Source organism: Felis catus, chromosome F2 (genome assembly GCF_018350175.1).
Source record: "Felis catus isolate Fca126 chromosome F2, F.catus_Fca126_mat1.0, whole genome shotgun sequence".
Classification (NCBI taxonomy): Eukaryota; Metazoa; Chordata; class Mammalia; order Carnivora; family Felidae; genus Felis; species Felis catus.
In genome coordinates this window covers 5,157,421-5,170,769 of record NC_058385.1, presented here as the reverse complement: position 1 = coordinate 5,170,769, position 13,349 = coordinate 5,157,421, and the positions used below count along the sequence as shown (strand labels likewise).

General features: G+C 36.9%; 1 protein-coding gene across 5 annotated transcripts in view; it reads left to right on the top strand.

The window, feature by feature from the left end:
* The first annotated feature begins 413 nt into the window (after positions 1–413).
* ST18 (ST18 C2H2C-type zinc finger transcription factor) overlaps positions 414–13,349 on the top strand; it is a 142,689-nt gene continuing 129,753 nt past the window's right edge. For 2 of the 5 annotated variants that reach the window (XM_045050162.1, XM_045050160.1), the window contains exon 1: positions 414–689. The gene's annotated coding sequence lies outside the window, so the exon portion shown is untranslated. Of the gene's footprint in view, positions 690–8,218; positions 8,298–13,349 lie in introns of those variants that run through there. The other 3 variants (XM_023248500.2, XM_023248497.2, XM_023248498.2) reach the window with 2 other exon arrangements.

Below are 13,349 nucleotides of genomic sequence, written 5' to 3'. Positions count from 1 at the left end.
CGTGAGCTTCTGTGAAGCAAGCACAGGAGGGTACAAGGCCTACAGGGAGGAATTATACCTAATTACTCAAATAATTGCTAGGCTGTTGCCTTCTTAGTCACTGAAAATAATTTCCAGGTCCCTGGCTTTTATAGATAGTCTTCTAGAGGCAGGAGGACACAGCCCCCTTTTTAACGCAGCCCATTCACTCACAAAATCAGAACACTCGAGCCTGCAAAATTAATAAGCACCACTTCCATTACATATATTTTAGGTTGTTGTTGCCGTGGCGATAAAGTCAGGGACATTGAATCTCCTCTGTTGAGCCATTGTTATCATCCCTGGCCATCTGCTGCAGAGGAGTGATATTCGGTCTCATTTGCATGATGACTGATATATGGGAGGTTTGGAAGGACATATGCCACAGCAATCATGTGATGGAAATTAAAGTGAAAGTTTTGGGCCCAGAGCCGAAAAAAAATCTGTGTATGCGCATGAGGCTGTTGATGTGCAAATGTGAATCATATTGAGAAGGTCTGAATAGGGAGGTGTGACGTAAAGAGGGGACACAAACGGAGGTGCTTATCTCTAAGCAGTCAAAGGCACTGGATGTCATATCATGGGAACTACCTTTCAAAGACACAGCTTTAGTGTTTCCGTTCAGCACACGAGGGAGGCGAGAAATATAAGTTTTGGAAACAAACAAAAAAGTAAGTTTAAAACTTTGGAGCCGCGTACTGTTTACGCTGACGTTTAAGGCACTCGGAATTTTAGTAAGTTTTCGTGTCTTAAGTTGTAACGTTTAGTTTTGTTTCTGGGGGAAGAAAAGCCACTACTAAAGGCTGAAGTTTAGAAGTGGTTGATGGTTTTTCTGATGTTTGTTTTTGAACTTCTCTGGTTTCTGCTGTGATGTGTATATGCTTGGTCATTATTTTAAATGCTGTTTCTCTCTCTCTCTCCTTTTTCTTTTCTTTCTTTCCTTTTTTTTTTTTTTTGGTAAAAAACGTTATTGTATCTGCTTTGAGAAGGATTTCAGAATAAAATGCCATGGTGCAATTGCATTTATACTGCATCAGTAACACTTTTGTTCATATACATTTTTGAAATGTGCAAATTTGCAACAGAGAATATTTGATATGAAGTCATACTTGCTACACTTTTTTCTTTGCGACAGAAAAATTACCAGCAAGATCCCACATCCGACATCTCACTAGAATAGAGGAGATCTTTGGCGGGGGGGAGGGGGGGCTGTCAACACAATAATATCAGTTATTTCTATAAATGAATAACCAACATCAAAAGGATGGTTTTGTTGTGAAAAGTCAAAATTCTGGTAGTGGCTGCACATAGGCAAAGAGTTTATGGGAAGTCCCGAAGAAATTTGAATTGATAAGTATTGTATTTATAATCTGGTCTTTAAATGTTTCGAGAATTGAATAAGAGCAGCCTCCTTAAAAAATGATACGGTTCATTTTTTGATAAATGCAGATGTCAGAAGACTCTTTCGAAAGTTAAAAAGTAATATTAGAAAAGGCTGAAAAATGAGAAAGACTTAATACTAGCCTTGAACAAAATTTTACAGAAGGATGAGTTCAGTGAAGTAAAAGGAGAGAGAAAATATACCCTGATAAACAGGACTTTGCCTCATATTCCTTTCGTCCTAACAAGGCATTTATTAATCGTGCTTGCTTTGATACACGTGAAAATAATAGAAGTCTCGTAAGAGGGTGTAGTGAGCTTTTTTTCAGTTTCAAGGAACAAAGCAGCTAATAGCAAAGTATGTAAAATAACTTCTCCAGTATTGATTTTTGAAAAGATAGAGGCTTCTCGTCAGAAAAAGTTATATCAAATCTCATCTTAGGCCATAACTAGCACTACAACATCCAGGAAACAAAAAAGAAAAACCAATGGTGAACAAATCTCGAATACAGTTGTGTATGCTATTTTTATGTTAGAAGAAAAGTAAATGAGTTCCAGGGAATAATCAGATTCATAGTCTAAAATAAAACTGAAACTAGACTTTGTCTTCTTTTTTTTTTTTCCTTGCAGCAATCATCTGCATATGATCTTACTTTCATGTATGTAACCTAAGATTACCAGTGATCTTTTTTCTCCTTCTTCTAAATATTCAATTAGTCAGTGGTGATTATGATGTGGCCTTCTTGGCTTACTCCAATATTAGATTAATATAGATTTCTTGCCAAATTAGCGGAAATCACTGTTGCACATAAGAGTGACTCACTCTTTTTTAGTTGTATTCATGTTATAGAAGCAGCATCGTTTTAAGCTTAAAAGCTTTTATATTTTAAATCTGGATATACTGTACCTTGGAGAGCATAAGGTGGTTGTATTTAAAACGTTTCTACAGAACACATTGGAACTTTTATGAGATTCTAATTTAGTTATGTTTAAAGGAATCCTCTTTTTTTTTTTTTTTTGAAAAGTGGTTGTTACTATTCTGCTCTAACATCCATCAGTAAGATTTAAAGTTTCCTGGTTCTTTTTGAATTAGACATTTGGAAGTGTAAAGAACTTGAAAAGGAAGAGAAATGTTTGGAGCTGTCCATGGTGGCATGCTCTTTAAAAAGTAAACAGTTCTATAAATTGCATATCTACATACTCTGTGGAATTGGCTTGATTACCCTTTTTAAAGGTTGGAATTAAATTCTTATTAGATAAATTAACCTGGTACACGCAGTAGTTCGCTGCAGAAAATGTAACTATGGTACTCATCACTAAATTGCAAAACTTTAAACTTCCATAATGTTAATCAGTGTTCCTGTCTACAGCTTTAGAGTGTTTATGAGTAAACAAAAATCACAATCTATTAAATACATAATTCTTTAGGTTGACATTAATATGAGAGCTCAGTGCAAATAGTTTCCATGGTAGTAGGGCAATGTGAGCAAACATCAAAAAATGTAACTTGCATGACTTTATTGCTCTTGAAATTAATTCTTGTCCTTATGTGACCTGCCATGTCTGCTATAGAAATCTAAAAGATCATAATTGTTTGATATGAAATGCAAAAAGAATAGTTAAATTGAAAGTTTAACATCATGAAATTCAAAATCCCAAGCGGTATATAAACATTAAAAGAAACTTTGGACTGCTAATCCTAGGAAATGAGTTTTATGGATTGAATTCAACAAGGCTTCAGAAATGGTTCCATCTGCTGCCTAGCAGCTGGCGAAAGGATAAATTTAATTCATTAATTCATTTGGAAAAAAGGATCCAAGTAGTAAAGACTTCATTGCTCATAATGCATATAGGTGAAAACACAAACTGAAAGCTGGTCCAATTGATCATCCTAGATAATGAGCTACATTTTGTCTTCCCTTTTTTGGTAAAGGTCTTAGTGATTGAGTCAATACGGTGTTGATTTTTATGACAATAACCAATCATTTCCAATCATTTCAGTGATAGAAAAAAACTCAGGGAAATTTAAAGTCAGTCACAGTTTTTAATGTAGGGGGTTGTAGGCAATAGAAATTATGCATTTCTGATTTTGTGCACTGTATACATGGGTAGCAGTATGTGTATCTCTGTTTAAAATATATGCACATATATACCCTGAGTCATATACATTCTGAATCACTTCGATGAACTACTTATGTTAGGTGGCATTCTCCCATTTGTTGAAATAATCACAATTCTTGGGTACTCAAGATCAATATAAGTAAAGCATATTTTAGCTTCAAAATTCATAGTTACTCAAAAGTTGCAAGGTTCAAAATAACATTTGTTTTGTTTTCTTATCCTTCTACCCTTCAAATTATTTGCCTCCGTCTCTGTTTTCACTCACATCCTGCAGAGGACTTCAAAAGATACCAAGTTGTACATGAAGTAGGCTTTTCTCAACTCCTCTGTTGTTAGGCACTTTGACATGGAAAAAAAGATCTCGTTGGCTACATTGCCCGGGACTTTTTAGTATCTTTATGTAAAAGTAATGGAGGTTTAATGCCCAGTTTCTTGAATCATTTCAATGAAGTCAATGTGATGAGGCGTGGGAAAAGTTAATGTTGAATCCTCTTTAACTTATGATTGTATTGGTGGATTTTTTTTTTTTTTTCCGTCTGCCAGCATTTTAATGAGAGTGAGGTTTCCCTTAGAAATGTATAGCTTGCCTCTCAGGCAAGGTAAATGTTTCCTGGTTGCCAGTTAATTGATCCATGATAGAGATAAGAACATCCCTGGAAGGTAGGCGGCTGCAGCAGCCTGCATACATTTTAGCACTTCTTTTTGGACGGTGATTTCATGAATGGTTTTTGACTTTTCTTTCTCTGTGGCCCATAGCTCACTGTGGTGGGTTTGTTGGATTTACTATAAAGATTCTGTCTGCACCCTGTGGGTTGGGTTAAGAATCAGGGTTTATGCATTTACTTGTACTGTTGCATTGTTTATACAGCTTTGGTTTAGTTTTGATCTTTTTTTTTTTTTTTTTTTTTTTTTGCCTTTGAGGCTCTTCCACAGTGTCAGCTGCTGACTGATAGTAGGAAAACGGCCTCGTGGTGTGAATGAAAGGGACCTAGCGGTTGGTAAACAGAGATAAGGAATAAATAGAGCACAGGCAAAAGGAGATAGTTCTGTGGGGGCCCAGATTGCTGCCAGTCTGTTCAAGGGAGATGCAGAGGCTGTCCTTTTCCCAGATTAAATTAGTGTGCGAAATCTCCAGTGACCTCCTCCCCTTCTCCCCATACTCTTTAGCCAAGCTGAACAGCCTCTGCTGTAAAGTATTCATTTTATCCAGGGACAAGCTGGACAATAGAACTCTCCCTGATACTTATGGACAGCTGTCCTCATTCATAGTGCTCTCAGTATTTCATTTTTCATAGGAGTTAAAAGGGTTTTTACCTTGTAACTGAAAGAGGGCATAAATGCAACTTTGCCAGTTCTGAGGCTGCTGGGGCAGGGGGTGGGACGGAGGTGGGGGTGACTTTGGAGTGAGGAGAAGCTGCTAAGGAGAGCAATTCTTTTTTGTTTTGCTAATATGATTATCCCAAGGCAGAAATTACATTCTAAATCGGGGTTCCTCGCAAACAGAAAATATCTTTGATTCTGAAAGTTTCCTAAAATTAAGGTCACCAGTGCAAGCTAGATAATTCATCTTCGCCTGCTCTACCCTTGTTTTGGCTAAATACGCATGCATTTTATTACCTGCAAATAACCACCCGTAAATAGTAAGCCTGTAAGATACCTCGGTAGTCCCATATATTTTTTTTCTTTTTTTTTTAGTGATTTACTGCAAATATATTCAGCATTTGACTGATTAAATAGACCTTCGGCAACCTTGAGGGTCACTGTGTAGAGTATGTACATAGAAAATGCATCAGCCCATTGTACCCTGGCAGCTAATGAGATTGGTCGTTAAGTAAATGACACAAAGCCTACAAAAAAAGCTTAGCAGCTCACTAGAGTATCACAGAGTGTCCCTGCACACCACACAACGACACAAACACTGGACTAACCTAGCCCACCCCTGCTTTATTCTACATCACTGCTTCCCTGATGTCAGCGTGAGAGGCAGAACAAAGGCTAGGAGGCACGGGTAAGTCAGTCTGGCAATTAAGCCCTAGGGAGAAAGTAGAACAAATCTGAGCCTAACCGTGGGGCTGAAAGTCCGGTTCTCGACAAGTAGGTCAGAATGAAGGGATTTTGCTATCACTTCTGGAAATGTTGCTTCAGTGATCAATGCTCTTGCGTTGTTGTTATTGTTGTTTTGTTTTGCCGTTTCGTAAAAGTTTTTGAATTTCAGAAGTAAAGTGTACCCCAGAATGCAAGTGAACTTGAATTTGGGAAGGTAGGCTGTTTGTGGGAGAGATGGTGCTTTCACAAATGATGACCATTCAGGTGTGTGTGCAGGTTTGAAAAACTTTCAGAGGCATCAGGCAACTTTGATTTTAGTTAGTCCTACTGCTTTTAAAAGATAATGGAAACCTTGAGCAGGAATGCGTGCAGTGAGGTTCATTCTTGTCAACGTAAAATCGTCCCATCTGCTAAGGTATATTTAATTTCATTTGTGGGATAACCGTTTCCTTGATCAGTATCTTAAAAATCAATCCATCAAACGCAACAAAACAAGAAAATAAAGGCGTCTCTGTTCTTCCTGTGTTCCATTTCTCTTGGATCTGCAAATAAAATCATTGCTGCAAATCTGTAATATTGAATAGGATTAGTGATTATTTGCTTGCTGTACTTGGGAAAAAAATCAAAGCTCTCTGACACTGAGCAGCATGGACTTACTGTGTCCCTTGGAAAAATGCATTTGCAGTGTTGAAGTATAACATTGCAGGATCCTTTAGAGAAATATGGCAACAGGAAGTTGCCAGAAAGTCTTATTTGCCTTGCTGAAATGTCTGTCTGCCTTAGACTTGTGTACTCAGAGGACGTTTAGTTCAAGAGAGGATGATATTGTTACAAGACATTCAGGTAAATGAACTATTTTATTCTAAGAACTGCCAGCTTAGCGGATTGTCAGTGGCTTAATAAACTCTGACAATCTCACAGAAAACATTTTAAAAAGTATTGTTAACATAAGGGTGGTGTTTTTAAAATGGATGGATTCATAGTATCAGTGTCAGGATTGAATTTTTAAAACCACTGTCATTTAATATTAGAATGGCATGTCCTAATCATTTGTTCGTAAATTAAAACTCTCCATATTATGCAGAAATCAGTTTGCTAACTGGCATGACTTGCCCTGAAACATTTTTATTTACATAAGAATATAGAGATTTTAGGATACAGAATAAATCACTTATTGTTAATATTCACGAGAGATTCATGATAGAGGTTTATAATATGGTCTGGGTGACCAGAGGTCACATACTTCGTCCTTTTTTTTTTTGGTCTCAAAGTACTTTTCTTCTTCTAAATGTGTTCCCAACATTCACTCTATTTATATAATTCATTTAAGACTGTGTATATAGTATATAACCTATATTATGTATTACAAACTCTATTATTTTTATAGTAGCCAGAACTGGGAAGGAAATAAATTTTGTGAACAGGTATGACAGTGTCTTAGTAATGCCAATTAAAATATATGTGGGGAAGATACACTACAATTTTACTAAATTAAGATCTTTCTCACAAGTAATCTCATCAATGTGGGAGAAATCATGGGAAAAGCAAGCTATCTGACAATGGCTACAATTGCAACCTACCAATTTTAGTTTCAAGTAGAGTTATGCAGCTAATTTCCTCTTCCAGGCATTCTAGATATACCGGGGATTTTTTTTCTGTTGTGAAGATTTTGGATTTGGGTCTCAGGTATTATAAGATATTTTTCTGTACTTGCTAATGTTCATCATATTAATACAGGAGTGAATTGTTCCAAAAACACACAGTCCTTCTGGTTGGCTATAAATATTTTTCCCCTGTCCTCACCAGTACAACAAAGGGTGGGAAAACTTGACTGAAGTCCGTGCAGTTGCCTCACTGTGGACAGAACTGAGTGGAACTTTCACAGAAAGGTAGTTGCTATCCCTCAACACAAAATAGGGCTGTGCTGTAATTAAGATGAGAGGGCACAGATCATTACTTTGGCTGATTTGAACTTGTTTCTCTAAGTATTATTCTTGAATTTGAGAGAGTTTAAAAAATTTCAACTATGGAAATACACCAAGAAAGTGGATTTATCTGCTTTATAACTTTTTTCTTTAAAGAAATTTAAGGAACTTAATTTCTGTTGACAGAAGGAACTTTTATTTAGATCCGCTTATTTGACAAATAAGTATTACTAAAACTACGTGGTTCAAAGGATTGTACTGGGTGCTGTGGGTGATATCGGAACCTCATTCTCACACCTAAGGGTCTACGATCTAGGAAGAACTATAAAGCGTTTCCTAGAGAAGAAGTCACTATAGGTGCCACATGAGCGACACAAGCAACAAGAGAATCTACGACATCCCCTTCTCAAGTTCATGTGTTTGAGACCTGGTTCCACCATTTACTAAGTCTGTGGCCGTGAATAAGTGATTTAACTTTTCTGGGCCTTGGTTTCCTGGTCTGTTAGATGGGGGGCCAGAGTAGATAAATCTTGCCTTATAACTCATGTGAAAATTAAATAAGATAATGTATCTAAAGTCCTTGGTATATGGTAGGTGTTCAAAAAGTGTTTGTTTTTTAACTTTCACTTGGAGTTTGAGACAATAAGTGGACATCCCAGTATCATGTTATATACTCGCTATGCGTCCGCTTCCATCAGTACAGAACTCTCTCATGTTTTCCCTTCCAGAGCCTTAAATGTTGTGAGATTCCTTGAAGGATTGTGAAAATTCCATTTTACATGGCTGAGTGCCCATATCCAGTCTAAGGTAACACGTTAAACATACTAAGTGTATATATACTAAGTATATATGATTAAATTGGCTTATTGTGCATACTTTTATTAATGGCAATCAAAAGTATACGTTAGAATTTCATGACATGTCAACTTTAACTTTCTGTAAGCGGAAATACTTAATTTTATCTAATTTCAAATGACATATCTATAATTTAAGTAGTTAATTACAGCAAAGGTCTTCAGGTAGTAAGATTATTAGGTTTACCCCTCATTTCTTTTTTATTTTTAAAATTAGTATCTTTATTATTTGCCCCTTTAGGATTTATTTCATAAGGTTTTGGCTTGGGTGGTTTCTTTTAGTTGATACTTTGGATTTGGTTGAAAAAAATTCCCTTTCCAAAGACATTATGATTGAAAAATATTTTAGCACCTGCATAAAGAAACTTGAAGATAGTTTATTGTCGAATGTCTTAAAATTCCATTTCAATGAACTCTTTTTTTTTAATTTCTTTGTAAGTATTTGAATGTTGTGCTCTCAGGTTTTGCGTCAAACATGTAAGCTTCTGGGCAAGAATTATTACTTTTTCGGTTTAATTCTCCAGACTGTGATTGTAGGAATATCTCTTCTCATAGGATTCGACCTGCAACATATAAGGTGCAACTTTGAGAGAATTTTGGAGCTAAGAGCTCATAAATCCTGTATATCCACAAGTAAATTGGGTTGACCCACAAAACTGTCAATGCCTTCAAAGTCTTATTAGTAACTTATTTATACTCTTGAATAGGGTTATCTACAACATATAATAGCTTTGTAGATCAGAACATTTTAATTTATTTGATTTATATAGTGTAAATACGAAGGGGCCAGAGCTAACTGCACAGAATACACGTTCTCCAAAAACTCCCACATATTATATTTGTTGGTCTGTCATAGTGAACTGCATGGTAATTGATACACTATTGAAGAGTTACACTTGGTAATTCCATGAAAAACATTTACAGTATAATTTCATTAAAAAATGAGTATACAGATTTCTGTGATACATTTTTCCACTTTTTCCAAAATTTAAAACTTTAATTTCATTTCCTAAATTTTGGGTTTTTCCCCATGAAGGAGAAACATGGCTAAAGGCCAGTAAACCTTGCCTTATCTTTTTTTTGCAAAGGTATCACGTATGTATCCAGTTTCTGTATGAGTGAATTCATGCTTGGCATGAGACAAAACTTAGTTATCGATACTTATGATGTTATGCAGAAATGAAATAGTTAATTATTTAGATAGAATAAGCAGTGTTTTCTTTCCTGGAATGTAGATTAAAGAGAACCAGAAAACAAAAAATGAAAAATTGTGTTATTGAAAACCTAATTTGTAAAGAATGCCATCAGCTAGAAAGATGCATCTACTGTTTGCTGTTTTGTTTCTGTGGTCTATTTGGTATGAATTTGAATGAAGGCATTTACCTCTTTTAAATTTTCTTCTTTCAAATATCAGACAATGGTAGGAATTAGTCGAAACATTTCTATTCTGGAGGGTGGAAAGGGGGTGAGAAGGAAATGTGTTCATGAAGAACATGAAATCAAGGAAAGATTGAGGCTGACAATATGACTACTTTAGAAAGGGGGCAAAAATTAGAGGATGCAACCTATTTTGTGCACAGCCCTTGATCTTTTTGTGTGTGTGAAAGATACCAGTGTCTACCAAAAGGGTTAAAGAAAATGCATTCTGTTGCATCTGCTTACTAAATCCCTTACTTTAGTAGAAATTCAAATTTTGTAAAGATTATTCGTTTTATTGATGCATATAATTATAATCACAAGCCATCTGCTGATTTGGCAGGCATGGTTAAAATTCTCTAACTCTCATAACCTTTCAAGTACAGTGCCCTTGGGACTCTATTTCACTTTTATATTTTGGAAAACATGTAGGGACAAATAAGGGCGGTCATCTGCAGAATGTCAGACGTGAGGAAATGAAAGGATGGAGATCGGGGTTGCTGTTGTGGTTATTTTTAATGGTAGAGGAAGTTATTTTTCTCTTTTTTTCTTTTTTTGCTTCTGACTTCATGAAGGATTATCCTAGATTCTATGATGTATTTGGGAATTTTTTTTTTCCTAGGGATTAAAGCTCTCTCATTTTACTCCTGAAAGGCAGGTTCCAAGTCTAAACAAAACAAACAAATAAAAAAAAATCTTCCCAAATGCTGCCTACATTGGTTTTCACAGGTAAATTAAGTATATTTCCCTTAGACTTTTTGAACTAATAGAATATTCCAGCGGCCTTATTTTTCTGAAATACATTCAATCGAATAACCTTCCAGGCACAGATTTCAGATTGTAAAACAGTGTGTACGTGTTGATGCCAACCTTTTAGCTTAAAGGTCAGATTTTCAAATGTTTTTTTTTTTCCTTTTCTGCATGAAATTATGTACTGACCGGATTTCCCCTGGCAGGTATCTTCGTGGGGCCCTTCCTTGCCACCATAAACCTCTGAAGTTTGGTGATGTTCCATAGCTGATTCGCTTACTTCCTTGGGAATGTTTCTTCTGTAATCAAACCAGGGGATTCCAAGGGCCAGGATTTGCAGATTAGAGTTGATATATAGGCCATATCACAGCAGACTACAAGTGAGGTGAGGGCAATCTGAAAAAGCCATAGGATCCCAGGACTTGGCTTTGTCAAATAACGGAAACGTGCGCATATACGTCCCCTGTTTCCCTCTCTCTCTCTCTCTCTCTGTCTCCCTCACTCACACACACACACACACACGCACACGTGAAATTATTGACCCAAGAACTATTCTTAGGGTTCGGCAAATAAGAAAAAGAACTTTCGGTACAAACATTATGGATATGAATTTTTTTCGTAACAATGATGATACGTATGACAATATTAACAATAATATTTACCAGGTGCGTACACTGTGCCTCCCAGTGTGTTAAGTTCCTTGTAGGTATTCTATAAATCAATACCCATGGTATTTCCACTCGTGTTCCCCTTTTGCTGGTGAGACAACTGAAACCGAGAGACATTTAAGACATTTTTCCTTCGGTTACCAGTCTCCAAATCTATGCTCTTAATCTGTTCCTATGCTACATGGTGTCTGGGCACAGAGGGGGGGTGGAGGGGGGTGGAAGGGCAGAAACAGTGTCAGCAACGTCGTATCAAATGACAGTGGGTCTCAAGTGTGCCTGGGTTGCACTTATAGTTAAATATCATTAAGTAGTCAAATGATTCTGACTTGACAAGTTGCTTCATTTTCCTTATTGATAGCATCTGTCATATTAAGAGTTAATGCTGGGTAAACCCTATGCTCCTTGTCATTCCCCAAATTCTATAACTCTGTGAACTTTTTATAATGCAAACATCCCAGCAGTTTGAAAGATAATTCAGAGACAGCCTAAGCTTTTATTATACCTCTCTAAGACATCCATATTTAGCATGCCAATTAACCTTGGTTTCAGAAGTAGCCTGTGCTAAGAACCATATGAGCTGTAGCTCTGATGCTAAACATCAGATCAAAAGTTAAACATTTGGCCAAACAGCCAGAAATCTTGCTCGCAGAATCTGTGAGCATCCACACAGATACTTAGAAGCATCTGATAATTGAATTCTGCCTCTGAGTACTTTGGTGTCAAGCAGAAGACATGTTTTGTTTTGTTTTGTGTTGTTTTTTCTATTTTATAATGATAACAATGACACGGTGCTAACCACCCTCTTGAGTACTTTCCATCTATGAATTGTTTTAATTCACACAACAACCACGAGCAGAGCAACAACCTATAGGGTAGAGTGAAGGTCTGTCAACGGCCCCTTTTTACGGATGAGAAGACTGTGCCATGAGGAGGTGGGGCAACCAGCCAGGGAATCCGGGGCTATAGGGTCAGGGCTCCCACTGACCCGAACATACGTGGCCTCGGGTGTGATGTACCAACCTCTGTACATTTGACCTCTGAGCCTTCTCTCTGTGGGTTGGTTAAGATTTCTCTTTGCTCAAAAACTGTTTCAAAACACAGATTGCAGTTTGCAGATATGTTTAGACACCGTAATATTTATTTTTGTATTTTGGATCTCCAGCAATTACTGTCACAACACTCAAATAGTTTCCTTCTATGACTATGGAAGATTATCGTCAAAGCATTTTTACATCCTTTGCAAATACCATGTTGAAAATATAATACTAACTGAAAAGAGCCAACTTAATAAGGTTTGACAAAAATCCTTTAGAAGAGAAACTATATTTAAAATCATTTTATTCTTGGGACGCCTGAGTGGCTCAGTCAGTTGAGTGTCCGACTCTTGATGTTGGCACAGGTCATGATCTCACGGTTCTTGACATCAAATCCCAAGCAAGGCTCTACGATAACAGTGCAGAGCCTGCTTGGGATTCCGTGTCTCCCTCTCTCCCTTTGCCCCTCTCCCGCTTGTGCTGTCTCTCTGTCTCCAAATAAATACACTTAAAAAAATAAAGTCATTTTATTCTTCTCAGAATCTGGCAGAGAAGCTTTGAACATGGTGACAATTGCACAAGTAATTGTTGTAAGAAAGAAAGAATGTAAGAATGAAGACTTTTAGTCACAGCGGAACTCCTCCTAGGTAGATAGCATATTAAGTTCACAAAAGATTAAAATAGTTTATTCATCTGGGTATGATTTTCAGATATCGTTTGCATTTTACACGTAAATTTTCCAAGAAAGCCAAGCACTAAGAAATTGTGAACAGGTTACCTAGGCTTCTGTACCACTGCGCCTGTGCAAAGGTAAAACAGGATGTGGTCACAGGCAGTTCCACTCTGCCACTCAACCTTGATGTAGGTGGGGCCAGGGCATCTCATCAGGTTTTGTCAATTCTGTTTCTCCTCTGAAAGGTAACGTTATGGCCTGAAGAACAGAATGACCACCTTTGCTTCGAGGTAGCATTATTTCAAAGAAGAGGCATTTACAGAGCCTTGAATCCATCCATTCAAAAAACTAACTAAGAACCTACTATGTTCCAGAAGCTGTGGAAAGCAGTGTAGACAGACATAAACACTGTAAGATCTCACACCATAGTAGGTGACACAGCACATTGATATTCAGAATACAGT